Raw genomic sequence first — 12,345 nt, forward strand, 5'->3', positions numbered from 1 at the left:
ATGGTCAGTTCGTTCTGTTACAGTGAGGTTATAATTGAGGACCCAAATGCAGAGCATACACGGTGCAGGATAGAGGGAACAAAAGGCGAAAACAAAAAATTAACGAGTACAAAAACAAAGGGAGCAAGACACAAAAACTAGTCAAAAAAGACAAAAAGCAAAGTAGCATCAAAAGCAAAGTACAAATCAACAGAGAAAAACCAGAAGCCCAAATAATAAACATACCACACGGGAGACACGAGGAGAAACTGGACATGGAGCCACGAACAGAGACTGACCAGATGATGGAGGATACAACATGGAGGACATCACAAAACAAAGTGACAAAGATAAGAGGGAGGAAAAAGACTATATGTACAGGCACACTAATTACAAGATGAGGAACAGGTGAGGTGATTAAGGGAAACACAGAGGGAAAAGCACAGAGGAGACACTGAAAAGACAGAAGAGACACAAAAGGGCATATAGTCAAAATAAAGCAGAAAACATAACCAAAAGACACTGAACCATAACAACGTGTTCCTTCACCATTTTATTTCTCAACCATCTACTATTGAGGCTATGAGTGCAAATCACACAGTATAATGCTATGGTCCCACAACCTGAAGAAGTCAGAAGTGTGTCTGTGGCTGCAGTGGTTGGTCTAGGATATAATGTATTTGCATTTTCAAAGGAAGCTCCACTTGAAGGCCGATATGAAAGCCCTCACACCGTGATAATAGCAAAGACTCCTTTCACACAGCTGCTGCTCTCTTCTGCCAACAGGATGAGGGGAGAATTTCCTCATTTTGTATTTGCCTTGGATAGTTTTATTTCAGGTGTCATTCCTTCACATTCTCAATTTTGTGTTTTACTTCCTTCTGCGCCTGACAGTGAGATGTTTTTTTCTCCTCATGGGTTGTGATATATCTCCGCAGCTAATCAATGTTCACATTTCATTGTTCCTTTGTTGTGACAAATTCCCTTTCACACTTTGATCGCTGCTAAGGAAAGGTTACAGGCGTCAGGGAAATGTCTTTCAAAGCCTGTCAAAGGCTGTATTTACAAAAAATATGACAAGCATGTCATTAATGCAATAATTATCATGTTCTCACCAATTAACTCCAATTTACATGCCACATGACACTCCAAACTACCAGTAACAAAGTCTTTAAAGGCTGAAAAAAAATCTTCTGAAGGCTTTAAACCTTTGCTTGGCCCACAGATCCTCAATACAACACTCTTTAGCTGCTGTATCCCAGCATTCACAGATCATATGTAAAGGGTTAAAAGAAGAATTAAAAAAGAAAAAATGTCAATACAGATATTAAAAAGTCATAAAGACTGCAGTTCAGTATCTGATCAAGGTCTAATTCATGGTTTAAAAAACAAGTTAAAAGTGTTAAAAATAGTTATGTGGTTTAAAAATGGACCCCTCTATTTTTTTTATTTTATTATGTCTCAAATAGTAATTAAGCAGATTTCATTGTGCTCTTTTTGTTGGCCCAATACTCAAGACAGGTCACTAGGTGGCGCATAGCGCTGGGGAGGAACTTGAAACCCTTTAGAGGCATGTTCTGCAGAATAAATCCTGCAGTTGAGCCGAGCAAGCTAAGTTTTCTGCCTCTTTGTTCCAACATACAGGTGGGTTAATATCAGTGTTGGGAGTAACGGCGTTTAAGTATAACGGTGTTAATAACAGCGTTATTTTTTCAGTAACGGAGTAATCTAATGAATTACTTTTCTCATCGTTACAACGCCGTTACCGTTACCGACTATAAAATGTGGCGCGTTACAAATTGAAGTTTCTCATTGAAGCTGTTGTCATCCGACACCGCTCTCAGCCACCGGAGCAGCAGGGCTGCTTTATTTTTCTCCGGTGAGGCAGGAGGGAGGGGCGGCAGAGGTGATGATTGGCTCTCTAAGGTAGAGTGAGAGTTTGTAAGCCAATCAGAGGCTGTGTTTGGTTTACACACAAACCACACAGCCTCGCACACACAAACTAGCGGAGGTGAGCTGCAGAAATTGCGAGTCCAGAGGGAAAGTTTACGTTTTCAAAGTGGAAGTACAGACACTACTTTAACCTTCTTTGTCCACGTCCGTTTTAAGTAACTCTGATCTAATGAAGCATCTCTCAACTGCACACGCTTCTACAACACTAGTGGCCAAAAACTCCGTTGTTGACACTGTTGATGATGATAGCAGGTGTAGCTAACGTGAGCTCCGCTAACACAGAAGGACACGGAGCCGTCCGAGCAGCTAAAGCTGGATGTTTCTGCTCCAGCCTCACTAAAACTTGTGACACAGACTGAACTGAATGCAATGATAGGCAGGTATGTTGTTGAGAACATGCTCCCATTATCAACAGCTGACCCAGACTCCTTCATTGGCTAAATACCAGGGAGAGCAGGTGCCGGTGTAATGCTGAGAAGTGCCTGCACGCCCAGAAAAACATTTTCTAAATACATACATGCAGAGTACATTAAAATCAATGCCGAGCTTAAAAGGGGAAGAAAAGAAAGTAACGCAAGAGTTACTTTTCCTGGTAGCTAATTACTTTTATATTGGAGTAATTCCGTTACTAACTCAGTTGCTTTTTGGGAGAATTAACTAGTAACTATAACTAATTACTATTCAAAAGTACCGTGACCAATACTGGTCTATATTCCTCAAACCTATAAGCATGCACCCATAGGTGGCGCTATTAAGAGGCTAGGGGAAGCTTAGCTTCCCCAAAATTGTCACAGAAAAAAAAATCCCCAAATAAAATCATGATTTTTATTTTATATTTCAAATTTTATTTTAAGACGCCGTTAAAGAGACATAAAAACGCACACTTTCAAGGTATTATTTCTTATTATTATTTTCAAATTATTATATGAAAGATTTATTTGATAGGCTCAGTCTACCTGCGTCATTCCGTAGGTAAGTAGCGTAGAAGTTAACGGTTTCGCCTCGCTAGCGGACGGCATAAAGAGAAAGCAACCCGGGAAAAGCCACATTAGATAAAATGACCAACTGCACCCTTCAAACGAGACCCCTCCAGAGCTACCTCCCCCGCGACACCGGCCTAGGTGCAGACCCCTGCCGCCTCTCTGTAGACTCCGGCCGCCCTCCAGACACCTGTTGCGCCGGGTCTGCAACTGGATGAGGAAAACGATGGCCCAGCAGAAACTGTCCTCTCTTTCGCTTCTCTACCGTTACATCAAGAGTGACATTACAAAGACGGTTAAACCTGAGGATATTGTTGACAAATACGACACAAACGGTGACTGTTGCTTCATTGAGGTAAGAAAATTAATCGATTAGGCTACTACCATAAAATACCAAATAATAGCTGGGGCGTTTATTTGTTTCAATCACTTAAAAGACCAGGGGCCTCATGTACTAAGACTTGCGTGGATTTCTTACTGAAACATGGCGTACGCTAGAATCCAGAAACTGTCGTACGCACAAAAAAAATCAGATGTATCAAAGTGTGCGTACGCATGGATCCAAGCACTTTTCCTTTGTACATCCCAATCAACGTGGAATTGAGCGCACATGTAGAAGTGCTAAACTCTTCCCTGTCCACGCCCCCATTTAAATATGCAAATCAATTTAAATAGGGCCTGCACCAGGGATTCCCTCTCTGCACCATCAGATTTAAACGATGAGTAAAGGTAAGAAGCGCAACTTCAACGAGTCTGAGCTTGAAATTTTATTAAATGAAGTGGAGACCCGAAGAGCTGTGTTATTTGGTAGCCTCTCTTCAGGGATAAACACAAAGAAAAAGAAATTTGAGTGGGAGTGTGTGTGTGAGGCAGTGAACGCTGTGGGGTCGGAGCAGCGCACACCCACTGAAATTAAAAAAAAATGGTCCGACGTGAAGGTGGAGGTGAAGCGGAGGATTTCGGCCCACCGCCGAAGCATCAACGCAACGGGCGGGGGGACAGGAGGGGAGGAACTGACCCCCTTTGATCAGAGAGTGGCGGCTATTGTGGGGGACACAGCTCTAAGCGGAGTTGTGGGGGCCCATGAAGGCGACACAGATCATCCTCAAGGTAAATGTGTTAAACTCAGAAATGTCATTATACTGGTCGTACAATAGGCTGCTCACATTACACATGCTCGTGCGTTAAGTTGCCAGGATATAAACGCATTGACTCATGTTTAATTACTTCATTTTTTTTATTGTTATTTCTCAATAGACGATGAACCAGGAGAGGGCTCCTCCCTCTGCACTGTGCGCCCTGGCGTCTCCACCAGCACCTCGCACCCTGGCTCCTCCACCAGCACCTCCACCGGCACCTCGCACCCTGGCGTCTCCACTGGCTCCTCCAGCACCACGCGCCCCAGAGACTCCACGCCAGCTGCTGACGGCCCGACTGGCCGTGTCCTCTCACAAGCTGTGCTGGAATCACAGGAGGAAATAGTGAGAGCAATCCGTGGCGTCAGTAATCGTCTAGATCAAATTGTCAATGCACTGGGAGATATTTGTCACGCAATAAATGCACTTAAAAAGTAAATTGTGTCCTTGCCTCTTTACATCGTTGAAATCAGATGCTGCCGGGCCCGTATCGCTTCGCGAGGTGGGTCGAGGTTGGTGGGGGGATGTGCTCTGGCAGTGGTATGCCATGGCGGTGTGCCAAGTTGTGCAGGACACCACAGGCCAGCACGATGCGGCACACCTTCTCAGGTGTGTACAGCAGCACCCCGCCCGACCTGTCTAGACAGCACCAGCGCCCCTTCAATAGGCCAATTGCCCTCTCCACCACTGCCCGAGTTCGGGAATGGCGTTCGTTGTACCTCCTCTCTTGGTCGGTGCTGGGGTTAGTGAGAGGGGTCAACAGCCACGTTCTCAGGGGGTAACCACTGTCCCCTGGAGTCAAATAAAGGAAGAATACAACATGTGAAATAGATTTAATTTCCTTTGTTCATGCACCACTTGATTAAATCACTTACTTTTCTAAAGAGATATATATATATATTTATATATATATATATATCTATCACACTACCGTTCGTGGGAAAACACACAGGACAAAACAACTTCATTACAAGGATTGACAAGACTGATCACACTTATATTAATGACTGCAGAGGTGCGCCGTGGCTACTGCAGTGTGACATTTCCAACGCACGCGTTTATTGACACAAATACTGAACACAAGGAGACAAAAAAAGGCTTACTAGATAGCTCTGCCACTCTATTTTCACCAGGGAAAAAACAAATACACATATTTGAATGCACGTGCCCAAACGGGCATTGTGCTGGTTTAAATTCGGGGCGCAATTAAACGGATAAATTATTTACTCACCGAGAAGCCACCCATCGCGCACCGTGCCAGCCTCCAACCTGTTACCAACCATGCTATTGGTTAGAATGAACGAGTCATGCGTTGAACCAGGCCACCTTGCCACGATGTTGGTGAGCTGTATTTGCGCATCACATATTATTTGAACATTTATTGAATGAAAATGTTTCCTGTTCACAAAAACAAATTCATCCTGTGATGGCGCTTTTATAGCAACATGTGTGCAGTCAATAGCTCCGATTACATTAGGGAAACCTGCTCTTGCTGCAAATTGCGCTTTAATGTTGGCCTGTTCAACAGCATTGTATGGGAATTTGATGTACCTGGATGACACTCTTATGATCCCGTCCCACACAGCTGGCATGGCTCGGCTCAGAGTGGACTGGCACACTCCTGACCGGTCGGCCAGTTCCCTCTGGAAGGCTCCTGTTGCCAGAAACCCCAGAGTGGTCAGCACCTGTGTGGGAACGGACAACCCCTGGCTCCTGGCTGTGTGTCGTTCTAGGGCCGGCCGCAGCTCTGCGCTCAGCTCCAGTAACACTGGCCTCGGCAACCTGAAACGACTCATGAGCCAGTTGTCGTCATTTGCCAACAGATCTTCCCGTTCTCTAAACACCCTATTACGTCTGATATAACCATTTGCGATGTCTTCTAACAAGGCCAAGGCTGCCATTGTTAATGCCATCTTTTCATCACTTTGCGCATGCTTTTATATCCATCCATATGATTGCAAACACGTGTGTGTTAATTGTCCATTAATGTGTCTCTGATGTGCACATTACACTGAGGATGAATTGTTTTCACATAATTAACAGTTTCCCAGCATCACCTCTAAGTGTCGCCAAAGAAACAATAGCTGTAGAAACGTGCGTACGCCAGCCATGAAGCTTGCGTGGCGCACTGCACATTTCCACGGTCATTTCACTTTTGATACATCTGAACCTTGGCATGGAAAATGGCGTACGCCACGTTTTTGTGCGTACGCAACATTGATACATGAGGCCCCAGGTGTTCATTTGGGACCAGGATTTCCAGCAATTCGGGTCAGGCGTTTAATTCCTTCCTCTCAAAAATCCGGGATGAAAATGTTACAAACTTTTCCACCCAGCCAGCACACTCATGTGGGGCCCAGATGGGCTCCACCAGGGCTGATATGTGGGGCCCAGCCTGGCTGCCCAACTGGGGCCCAGCTAAATTTGTCCTCAGTTTTCATGGAGGCCCCACATGTGTCAGCCCTGATGGGCTGATGATGGGCCCTTGCTGGGCTTCATACGGGTCCCACATGGGCATAACTGGGTTTACCCCATGTGGGTCCCACAGTTTTTCCCTTACATGGGCTGATGATGGGCCCTTATTGAGCTGATGATGGGCCCTTATTGGGCTTCATATAGGTCCCATGTGGGCAAAAACAGTTCATCCCATGCCTGTATTTTTCATGGGTTGGTGATAGGTACACATACACATATAATAACATAACATTTAGTTTAGTAAAGAAAGGTGTGTAAAAGTTAAACTAAAATGTTTCTATATATTCAATGAATATAGACAGTTGATGCTTCTTTTCAATACAGTAGCGTTGGTAATGAGATTGGTATTGAATAGGGGTGATGATACATTAGGAAGTCTAACTGAAGAGTAAAACAATGATTAGAAGACTAAAGAGAGGCCAAACAAATATCTAAGGAAAACAGTTTATTCAACAACAAATATAGAAAAAACAGTGTAATGTGTGTATGTGTGCTATGTAATGATGATGGTCTTCTACTCCTGTGTCCCTGTTCCAACGGCCCTTTGATGAAGATGGACCTTACCTCATTTAATAGTGCTTTGAGATAGCTGATTACTTTGATCTATGAAGTATCTCAAGGGTGCTCCAAATTGAATTTAAGACTTTCATAGACCCTATACAGCCTATATACTGTAGCGATATGAATCTATCACAGTTAAATTGTCATGAAATTTAAACCCAAAATGGCAAAACAACAGATCATTCTTGTAGCAAACATCATTCCAAATATAAATATGAAATATATTTTAATTTTTATATTTTTAAACCTTTAAGTGCTGTATTTGTTTTGATGCCAAAATTCACACGGTGATTATGAATACAGCAAATACTATAAAAAATTAAAAGTAGAGTGTAGAAAAAACACTGAGCACGGTCTCTGTCATTTATATCTTGCATATTTTGTGACTTACAGGTTTTGCTCTCATGGCACGGTTTCCTCCCCTGTCCCTGGCACCAATCAGCCATTTTGACACTGCCTTTTCCGCATCCTTTCTTGTTATGTCTTTGGTGAGGGAATTTCTTTTCAAACTCCCTGTAAGTGACATCCAGAAAAAACAGAGAGGGAGAGGTGTAGCATTAATCATAAAGGGTATTATTTAGATGTTACATATGGTGAAATAAATATCTAAAAATAATGTTTGTCATTTCTCTGTCATGGTACAGCCACACCCACTAACATCCCTCTTGTCCATGATTAGTAGGTGTTATTAGCACCTACTAATAAGCCAGATGAATATCCGACTGGCCCTCTCTCTCCCATGCACTCTGCACAACACAGAGGCGTGGGAGTGGAGTGGACTGCCATCTGATTTTATATATTTCTTTATTTTCTATTTATTCAACACCTGATTCTATTTTTAATATAAGGATCAGCTTAATATTTTGTATAATTAACTAGAATATTGGATGGCATTAAAAAGTTATGTTCAAAAATTTAAAATTGTGATAAGATAAACTAAATGAATAAATAATAAACAATATACACAAAATACATAAATAAATACAATAAAACTGCATAATCCGGGTATGGTTCATTCTGTTTAAAAAACAAAATCAGTAAAACAAGCAAATGGGTCATTTCTCCGTTTTGAAACCATAACGGAAAAAACGAAAATGAAAAAATGAGAGACAGTAACCACGTAAATATGTGTGTCTGCACCTTCATTCAAATGGTAATTCATTTTGAAAAATGGTTTCAAGACGGAGAAACGGACCCATTTGCTTGTTTTCCTGATTATCACAGACATACACATATTTCTATGATCACGGATTGCCAACTTGCGAGCGTCCTAGCGGAAACGTAAACACCGTTCGCGGGTAACACGGGGTTTAGCCAATCACAGACCCCGCTGCTAGACATTGGGATTATGGGTAATGTAGTACTTCTTCGTGACTACGTGAAAATGAATGTAACGGTCAAACCTATATTTGGATAAAAAACCCCCCAAAAAAACGATACGAGCGTTGAGCGTCAGACAGTTGCATAGTTCTAACATAAATAGTGAGTCTACACTTGGCAAATTAGGACATTACATGTTAAACTCATTTACGTTCTTGCTAGCTAACGTTCTTGCTAGCTAACAGACGTTTAACCACTTAGCTAAACGTCTGTTAGCTAGCAAGAACGTTGATAAAGGGAAAAAATAGTTGAACAAACTTTTAGGTTTACACAGTGCTTTTTTCAGTTCTATGGTGTTGTTTGTTAGTCAGGACTTACCTTCGACACGGTTTGACCCAAATCAAAACTTGTCCTCTTCAAACTGGTGATCCTGAGGCAACTCCAGAATGATGAGTGTAGCAAGATTACTTCTCATCTCCATGACAACCCCCGCCACACATGCGCACAGTTTATAAAAAAATACACTGGCTAAAAGAGCAGATAGGATATCTGTGGCTGTGGTTGAGTTTATTCCTGTTTTTCTTTTTTTTTTCTTTTTACCTCACATTATAGTGGCTAAAATACCAAAACATTTTGATGACACCTTAAGTGTCAATAATATAACAATATTATAACAATTACATTTTTGGCCCAGTTGGGACCCATCTAGTTCCCATATGTGCTGGCCAACTGGGATGCCAATCTCTCGCCCATGTATATTCTTCTGGGATGCCCATGTGGGGCCCAACACCAACCCACTTCAAAGCCCACTCTGAGCCCATGCCCAGTTAAAGCCCATGTAACCCAAGTAAATCTCATGTGGGCCCCACTTGTACGTGTTGGCTGGGCAGCTTCTCTCTGAATTCTCTGGCATCCTTCTGCAAGTGAAGTTGGTGCGGCGGAGGAAACGATTCAGCCAACCAGCACTCACAGATAACTCCTCATCTCTGTTGTCACTCACGGTGGCGGACATTTGTTTCTCCATCATCCTGATCATTTTGCGGGACACTCTCTCGTGGCGTGCCCGTTTGCTGATAACTCATCCCCGCATGTTTATCTCAGGCTCCTCGCTAGCCCTCTTCCTCCCTGCACCAGGCAGCCTGGCCCTGCTGCTGAAGCTCCGTTTTATTTTTTCGCCAATCTCTCACTCTCTTGGGGTCGATAGAGAAATCTCTTGAGGCTGCTTCTCCCGAGTTTTCCTCTGCATATTTTACGACAGAAAGTTTAAATTTCAAGTTGTACTTTTTATTTTTTTGCTGCACGGGAGCCATGGTGATCATCAATGTGATACTGACAGAAAGCAGCACAATACATGAAAAAGGCGAAGAAGAAAAACGTGCAGTGTCAGCAGTCACATCCTCTTCCTTGATTTAAAAAAAATAATAATTATTACCTATTTTAAAAAAATAAGTAATAATAATTAATACTTACTTCTGGGCTACAACAGCAAAATGAATAGAGAGTTAATGGAATTATTCAGCCGCAACATCTCAGTTTGATGGCCTATGTATCTGCCTGACTGAGTTTAAAGGTTTTTTTTTTTTGGTTTTTTTGTAGCTTCCCCATATGTCCTGCCCTAGCGCCGTCTATGCATGGACCCCAGTATAAGGGATAACGTTGTGAATCCTTAGTGAGAGCGTGTAATGTTGAGAGTTGAGTCATTTTGCAGTAAAGTGTGGAAATAGAGATGTTCGCTATACTGCCATGCTTGGCTAGTGGACCTGTTGCTAATGAGCTCGTTAACAATACGCAGTACAATTGAAGTGCCATGAGACATGTAAAAGGGGTCTGTTTTGTTTGTTACTGAGTTAACAGATATGTGAGTGGTTGCATGAATATGTGATTTAAGAGAGAGACATAAGCACAGTGATTTGTTATGATGTAACCGGAGTAATGCTGAAAGCTAAAGGTTGAAAGTTACTCAATGTCAGAATATATTGTAGTTTTATGTGTAATTTGGTAAGAGTTAAGCTGTGAAAAACGTGACAGTAACCAAGTGAGAGATAATTGATATTGTATTGTTCAGTATATATGGACATTCATTTTGTTTATTTCATGGTGCTGTTGTTTTGAATGCTTTAACATGCTATGGATAAATGTATGCTTTCGTAAGATATTGCAATATCTGCTGTACTTGAAAGTACTGCAATTCACCTGATGCAATACTGAGTATTTTGGTTAATACCTCATGAAGTCAATTGTCTAATATGTCTTTTTGTTAAGGAGAGAATAAATCCTGCAGTTGAGCTGAACGCAAGCTAAGTCTTCTGCCTCTTTGTTCCAACATACAGAACTGCAGGGTTCTGAACACACCTCTCCCTGGTACCCACCAGACCAGGGGGGCAACACATACACACACAGACCATAACCTAGAGTTTGACTTTCTATCGGAGCAGGTGCTTTTTCTAAGGTAACTTTGACAAAAAAAAACTAAACATCATAAATATTTACTTTGATGAAACTAAACTCAGTTTCATACTTAAATGAAATTAATGAAAACAGAGGCTGCCAGTAAGTTAAGAAAAAAATATATAGCAGTCTCCAACAGGATTGTCCTGAACCAAGGGGGAATGGATTATTTATTTTTTTTTTTTATATTTTGGCATGGGCATAACAGCAACATTGGTGCTGCAACATTCACACAATATCTTCATGACTGAATAGATCACTGACAGTGACAGGCATACCAAACCTTCATCATACTGTCGCAGTTTGGTAAGGTTTAGGCTAAAAAACTATATTAGGTTTGGGAAAACATTGTGGTTTTGGTTAGAATCACTACATTACTTATGTAACTTCAGTTACAAACTCGTGGCAGTGTGTTGTTGCTCCCAAAAGTGGCAAACACAGAAGCCTGGTCAGTGGCCGTATGCTTCTAAGTTTGACGCTGTAGTTACCCCTCTAGTGCAGTAGCATAAGATCAAATCCAATCAAATCAATTTTCATTTGTACAGGCCAAAATCACAATCGCATTGTCCCAATAGGCTTTACAATCTGTGCAGTGAACGACATCCTCTGTCCTTAGACACTTGATTTGAGACATTTGTATTTTAAGTTATGTTATGCAAGTAAGTTAAGGTATGGAAATGACTTATTTTAGGTTACATGAGTGACTTACTTATGCTACTTAACCTGAGTTGCCTCACTTATGTAACTTACGTATCGTTGTTTATGGGACTAAACCTAATTTTTTTAGGTCAAAGCATGATTTTTTACTTAACCTAACCAATTAGTTTTGTGGCTAAACTGCCACTGTCTGACAAAGTTAACAGTCTAAAAGTCATAATACGTTTCTAAGCAACCTTTGTTTAGAAAGTCTAACTAGATCGTGGAACCCTTCACATGCAACACTGACACTAGAGGGATAGGTAGCGTGTCACAGAGTGAAGCTTAATGCTACTGACGGAGCTGTTGCATTTGGTATTTGGTTATGTGCATATCTTCAGGTATGTTAAGTAGGCTATTTGGTGTAGCTTCACTGCACTGGAAAGATGTAATGTCTCACCATTTGGACACAAACAGCGGTCTACTGGGTTAAAGTAATTTGCTTGTTCGAGTTCTACCCAACCATCAGTCCTCCCTGTGCAGACTTTGTGGCTCTTCTGACAACTTTACCTGACTTTCTCCTTTGCTGTTGTAATAACTACTATGGCCTACAGAGTGGGCCGCATAACTAGAAACATAAATATGATTTGTAATAAGATACTTTCACAGTTCACTTTTATGGTTGCTTTCCTGATTAGGAGGGGATGAATGCACAACCATGCACAGGCACCAAGCAATTATTGTGTATAGCAAGATGCTAATTTACAACACCTGTTAGGTGGAGGCTTTTTTTTCCTCTAAAGGGTTCGTACACATTTTTCAAGGTCAAATTCAAGCACTTTTCAAGCACTTTTAAG

This window comes from Sparus aurata, chromosome 3, assembly GCF_900880675.1.
Source record: "Sparus aurata chromosome 3, fSpaAur1.1, whole genome shotgun sequence".
Taxonomy (NCBI): domain Eukaryota; kingdom Metazoa; phylum Chordata; class Actinopteri; order Spariformes; family Sparidae; genus Sparus; species Sparus aurata.